Here is a 6,817-nt window from a genome sequence, read left to right as displayed (position 1 = left end):
GTGAACTAACACACCAGAACACATTATTAAACATCAATTTACAGGCTCATTGTTATCCTCTGGAGACTCAATACACAATGTAAGTGGGGAAAACCATTGCAGATCCTAAAGTGCATAGCCTATTCACCTGAGCTCTTATACTGAATGGTTCACACTCTCAAAAGCAGCAAATGTCTCCAATTACTGGGATGCACTTTGATACAAATGCAAAATCTGCATGGAAAAACACTGCTAGTTTAACTGCAAATTAATTTATGTAAAGAATGGCACTGAAAGTTAAACACCTTTAGAGGAGATGAATGATAGAGGGGTTTCCTCCTCCTCCTCCTCCTGTTCTCCTAGGGAGTATTTTATATCTGTTGTCAAGTTGTTGCTGAGATACCATGTTAATGTGGCGCTCATACTGTGATTTATAAAAAAGGACATATTCTGTATGCATTATCCCTGATTGCCTGCCCTAGCCTTTTGAGCTATTTGCATGTACGGTACTATCTTTGAGGAGGCTTGGGAACAACCAGTCAGACTAGAGTAATTCACCCATGACTATATTTGGTATAGATAGCATTTAAACAATGAAGTGTGCTGGTTGTAGACTTAAACAAGGACCAGGCAGGTTAATCAAGTATAGCACTTTTTAATTGTCTTTCGAAGGGAAGAGGAAAAGAGTCAGCAGCATATTTATGCAGCCACCTCTAAGGATCACATCAATTATTGAGCATTGCCATAGCAAGGTAATGACCACCTCTCGATACTAAACAATCATAGGGAGAACTAGATAAATGCAACCCGTCAGCATCAATAAACAGTCCTTATTAGCAGCACTTGACCAACCGGCAAATCAAACGAGCATAAAAACTCCTTTCTTTCACAGACTACTTGGAGGAGTCAGTTGCAGCCGAACAAATGAATTATGCACCATGTGCACAAAGAGTGTCGTATTTATGTTCCTGGAATGAAAAAAGAAAAACATTGCGCTTTTATCATAACATATGCTAAACACGGGGATACAGCACAGCATTGACGCAGGTATCCAACTTTAGAGCCACTGATTCCAAGACAAACACAAAGGTGCAAAGACCTGGACCCATTAGCTTTCAACTAATCCAAAGTTGACCTGATGACCAACCCTCCTGTTAACCCTCAATGCCCAAGCATCATTTCCCTGGGCTTGCTACAAACTTCTAACATCGGTCCCCTCCCCCCACTACACACACACAAATACCTTGTCTGCTGCTTTGAAAAACTGGAGGATTGATTGATATCCTTCAGCTTCCTTTATATCCCTTTTTAAAAAGCTTTGTGGCTGCCTGATTTGTAGGCATTGCCAGACATAGCAGTATGACATGTATTTATGTTAATTGTATAGACTCACATACTGTGCAAGGCAATGTGGGTGGAGGAAGCACTGCCTACACTGCTGCGTCTGTGTAACCACCACCACCGCAGTTGAGCGTCAGTGCTGTTCTGCTTCAGCTTAAAGTTACGCAACCGCAGCTGCATAATGCAACCCCCATTAGGAATACTGGGAGTTGTGGTCCAACAACATTTGGAGACCCAAGTTTGAGGACTCCGGCTGCAGAATTAAGCTCTGTCTCACCAGCAGTGGGTACCAATTTTTGCAGAGAAATTACTAATCCTCTCTAAGAATTTGTCCAGGAAGCAACATTAACTGAGAAACAAGCATGTGATATGTATTACTAACTAAAACATAGGCTAAGAAAACAATTGTGTTATGCAGAGAGAGGGAGAACCTCTCAGTTTGAATTCAGGACCACAAGTGAGTCGCAGACAAACAAACTGTGACTCCACCCCCAAGTCAGTACATAGACACATTCAAACATAGACAAGCATGCCCCACACAAGGAACCGAGACAATGTCCATGGCAAAAGTACAACCCCAATGTGTACAGAAGGCCCCGAATCACAGATTTCCTCTGCAGCACCATTGTGCATCATCAGAGAAGGAGGTAAGGACTAGATCAGCTTTAAATCTGCTCCACTAAATGCCCAAGGTTTTGTGTTCTTTTTTTTTTTAACCAAGATAAAAATATTCAAAACATGGGGCTGTTGACATTTACCAGTAATTGTCAGAAATGTTTGCATTATTGACACCTGTGGAATGGAAGATGTTATTTACTAGTAAATGATGGAAAATGAAGATAACATTTCGATCTTTGATAGGACATTCACTATTGGAACTCAGTGACATTGACACAAAGATTCACACACACACACACACACACACACACACACACACACACACACACCAGGTGGTATAGAAATACGATACATACAAAAATAAATATATCATACTTTCACTCTTCAAATCAATGACTATTGGCAAACAAATTCATGGCAAACAAATCTATCCATGGTTACTAGGCATAATGGCTATAAGCTACCTCCAGGAACGGAGGAAGGATGCCTCTGAATATAAGTTACTCAGAAGCAACATTGGGAGTGGGCTACTTGTCTCCAGGTCCTCTTTTGGGCTTCCCAAAAGCATCTGGTTAGCCACGGTGGGAATCAGGATGCTGGACTGGATGGACCTTTGTTTTGATCTGGCAGAGCCGTCCTTTTGTTCTTAGATGTCAACATTCACCATATTTGTGACATTTATTATAACATAGGCATAACTTAGGGCCTATTCATGTGACCTGATTGCAATGTACCAGACAAATCCAAAGATGATTCCTGTGACTGGACACACACTGCTCGCACTGCAGTGCTCCCTCATAATGAGCCATAGCTGCTATGGTTCCTCTTCTGCCCAGGTTACTTGAGGAACCATCATGAGCCTGGTTTGTTTTATACCACATCTGGTTCAGGATCAGGTTCCTCAGTCTAAGCAATGTGGCTCATCGGGAGTAGCAATACAGACTACCTTGCCTTATATGGCCTTGCTAGCCTTATTTCTACTTGTGGCACTCAGTCCCACCTTGATCTGGACTCAGCCCCAGCCTGGCCCAAGCATTTGGTACTCAACCCCTGTCTGGACCTGGCTATGCTTTCTGCCCTTCTGAAGCTCCTGTACCCAACCCAGCATGAGACTCCGGCAGAGATGTGGGGTTGAAATTATTCTGGAAAAGTTTCCCATTTCTAAAAATTTATTGTTTCCCAAAACTCATTTGTAACAATGAATGGATGTCAATGCAATATTAGGCAAAGATAGCAATTTCAAATTTGTAATTATTGTTTTGCAGGTAATTATCCTTAGGAAGTATGTGATTGATGTATGGTTTGTTTATTTATTTATTGTGTATTCCAATAAAATAACTTATTTCCACATAAAGCTTTGGATTTGTTTCAGTATAACATTACGCCTTTGGACATAACGCCAAACTGGAGACAAGCAGTTTGGAGATGCAAGTTTTGGGCAGTATAGAAATGTGTTAAATAAAATAAAATAAAATAAAATAAAATAAAATAAAAAACATGCCAGAGGATCGGGTTTGTGGTAGTCCAAATGTGTGAAACCACAGTTTCATCCTCCAACAGTTGGTCTTTTTAAACCCCAAACCAGAATTTGAACCTTCGGTTTGTAGTGAGTTCTACTGCTGAAACCTCAGGTTTCAAAGGGAGATTGTTTTGTCCAAATTCTGGCGCTGCTGTAACCTAGGTTTTGTGCTGTGCCTCCTCCCCAAACCATTGAAAGGGCAGCCCAGAGTACCTCAGAAGTGGGTCAGCTGTATGCTAGTCATGCTTCTCGCTGGCCTCCTCTCCAAGCTGTTGCCCCACCCTCCACCATCTCTGCACTCCTCCGGCCATTGCCTGGCAAGAGGGCCACCGCGTCCCTAGCATCCATCATTTAGAGAGAATCACATTGGAGAAAGCCCATTTACCCCTGTGTCTTGTGGGCACCCCTTGTCCATCTGAACAGAAAGGATGGGATAACAAGACGGGCACAGCAAGAGAGGTCTCAAGGAATTCAGGACTGCAGACAGTTGCGTACAAACAGATGAAGCCCCAGTAACACCAGAAACTGAGCAACTCGGTTGTTTCCCAACTAAGTGGCGCACATGCCAGGGGAGGGATACCATGTCACTTGGCCGAAATACCAATGTGCCGACCCTATGCATAAACCTGTGGAAACCCTGGTTGTGAAACCTTCCTGCTGTCCAGTCCTATAAAGAAAGAAACAACGAGGCTCTTCTCATTATTAGTGAGAAGAGCCTGGGGAGGGTTTGCAGGGAGAGCGGGCTTAGCTCTCCTCGCAGACGAGCAGGCAGTCTGCTCTGGGCGGCCAAAGCGGCCGCCCACACAACTGCCGGCTCCGTTATGGAGCTGGCGGGGGCTGGGAGGATCAGGGCCACATGCCCCCCAGAAGCTCCAGCATGCCCTGAGCGAGCACGCAGGGCATGCTGGAGAGACCCTTTTCAGCCTCCCGGTCGGGGGTCTACTTGTGAGTTGTTGTGGTGCGGAGCCGAGCTGCGGCAACTCACGATCGGAAAGCCCAGCGGAGTGCTCGGTCCGCTAACCCGGGCTCAGGGGAGGGCTACTTAAGTGGGTGACTCACTTTGACTGAACTGGGCTCGGTTGTGAGCCCGGTGAGTCTCACGATCAGTGGGAAGCAAGCTAAGCACCCTTAGCCCACTTTCCACTGATCGTCAGAATACTTCAATATGTAGCCCCACAAATCTGGTGTCTGTCTCTGTCCATTGCAATGGATTTATTGAGAAACCTTCAATGCACGCACACTTTGGTGTGTTGCCCAGCATGCATGACCTTTACTTGGAATTACCATACCAAACATTTTGACAGCTCCCATCCAGGGGAGGGCAGGGCACACACATGCAAGAATCCTTTTTATTAACAACACACCAGAAATAGTGTGGCTGCCCAGCAAGGCATCTTTCTCAAGGATCTGCGTGTGCTGTCTGGTTGGGTAGGAGGACTTTGATTTCCCTGGATGCTCGGACAGTGTCTGTATGATTCAGATCCCTGAGGATGGTGCTGCTCCCGCCAATTGTATACAGTGGTCCCCTAAACACTGCACATATATGTATGTCTATCCCAATGTTCAGCCTTGCCCCTACCCCCAGCTTGGAGGTTCCCCAGACTGGTGGGGTACCATGTGCACAAGCAAAGGAAAGGCTAGCATCAATGGGATAACCCAAAGTTAAAAGATAGCCTCTAGATTTTTTAAGTGCTTCTGTTCTATTTTTGTGTACTAGTTTGTATGGGAAAGGGGGGCCCAGCCCGTTCCCCTGGGGTGCAAGCATGCAGTCTCTGCAGTAACTCATGAGTGGAACCGTCCAATAGGAAACAGGGAATGAGCTTCAGAGTCCTGTGTGACAATAAAACATGCAAAAGATGTACACTCCCTTCTCCCAAGGTCTCCTCTCTTAGGAGAGTGCCTGGTCATGGAGACACACATGAGCCAGATCATTGTGGCCGCCCAGCTCAGTTGCTATTTCCATGTAAGCCCTAGGGAATGGTTTCCTATCCCAGTCCTGGCGACCACCATGAAGCAGGAGTCCAAATGTCCGCTCAAGCAGTCTGGTCGCCCCAGAACACATTTTCATGGGATTTATTTAATTATTTATTTTGCCCCACATGGCCACCTGGCTTGCCTGGGATAGCTCAAATCTATGGGTGCCCTGCCCCGGGATTCCCTGCAGCGGCCAATTTACATATGCCACAACCCCAGTCCCTGCCTGGCCTGCTTGGCTGTGGACATAACATCTATCCCCGTTCTTTCCAACTCTGCCCACCCGAAACCTCTCAGACACATGGGGAGCAGACTAGACAGCTTGGGAGTCTGGTAGGGTTGAGTGGAGACGGGAAGGTATGGAGCATGGGTTCTATTGTTAACCAGAGATACAAGAAGCCCCACATCAGCGGGGAGCCTTATAGTTGGGTGGCCTAACTCATGAGAGTGCCGTCCAACAGAGACCTGAAGCACATGGTGCCTCTGTTTTTTACCCAGTAGACTGACCCTCTCATTGAGAGGTCTAATCTCTGACCAACAAGCTGACATGGAGGCAGGAGTGTGTTGGGGCTTCCTGGGCTTCTTGGAAGTCCAAGAGCATCCTTTGGCACAGTAGACCAAACCCCAGGATCCTTTGCCTGCCCTCATATACATATTCCCTCCTAGGAAGTCATCATGATCCCTTGCTGGAGTAATGGAAAACTAGTCCCCCTCTCCATCCCCTGTACCAGTAAATGGGCTAATGCGAGACTGTATGACTGCAGGGTTCTTGCAAGGGCAGTTGTGCTAGTGGTGTAAGGAAAGGGTTAAAATGCCTTTTTCCTGCTTAGGGTGGGCAATCGATGCTGAAGAGGCACAATCACATTGAGCATGCCCCCTCAAAGATCGTGGCCAATGGCTGCTGCTTTACTGACCTCTTGAAGCCTTGCCTGTGGTCTGGCAACACGTGTGGTACAGAACTTGCCTTGGCAGACCAGGAAAAGGACAGGGTCCCTTTGCCAGAAGCCAAAGTTTGCAAAACCATGGCTGGGCAATCGACTGCAGGATAATTCCCAGGTTCACAGATTAGCCACAGGTACATCTACCTGAGGTGTCACGCTATGTCTGGACAAGCCCCATGTGTCTTTCCTGATTCCCTCTCCAACAATCAAATGTTTCAGCTTCACTACTTGAAAACCTTCATACAGTATGGGAAATTAATATGCTGGATTTAAAAAAAACCAAAATATGTAGGTTAAATAACATGACAAACAAGATCACAATCTATTTCAAGCATTGGGGAAAAGTGCAGAGTAAAATTACCTGGGGAGGATATGCAAATGTTATGCAAATGAGAAAAATGCATGGGAATTTTTTTCTCAAGAAGTTTTTCCAAGAAAAAAAATC

General features: G+C 45.6%; 1 long non-coding RNA gene across 1 annotated transcript; it reads right to left on the bottom strand.

Moving 5' to 3' along the window:
* Nucleotides 1-618: 618 nt before the first annotated feature.
* Nucleotides 619-1,352, bottom strand: LOC128348789 (uncharacterized). Its single transcript, XR_008318331.1, has 2 exons — nucleotides 1,223-1,352; nucleotides 619-947 (listed from the first exon to the last, which is right to left on the bottom strand). It is a non-coding gene; the product is annotated as an uncharacterized LOC128348789 (long non-coding RNA).
* Between the last annotated feature and the right edge of the window lie 5,465 nt (nucleotides 1,353-6,817).

The sequence above is a fragment of the Hemicordylus capensis genome, chromosome 3, assembly GCF_027244095.1.
Source record: "Hemicordylus capensis ecotype Gifberg chromosome 3, rHemCap1.1.pri, whole genome shotgun sequence".
Taxonomy (NCBI): Eukaryota; Metazoa; Chordata; class Lepidosauria; order Squamata; family Cordylidae; genus Hemicordylus; species Hemicordylus capensis.
This window is presented reverse-complemented; position numbering and strand designations above follow the sequence as displayed.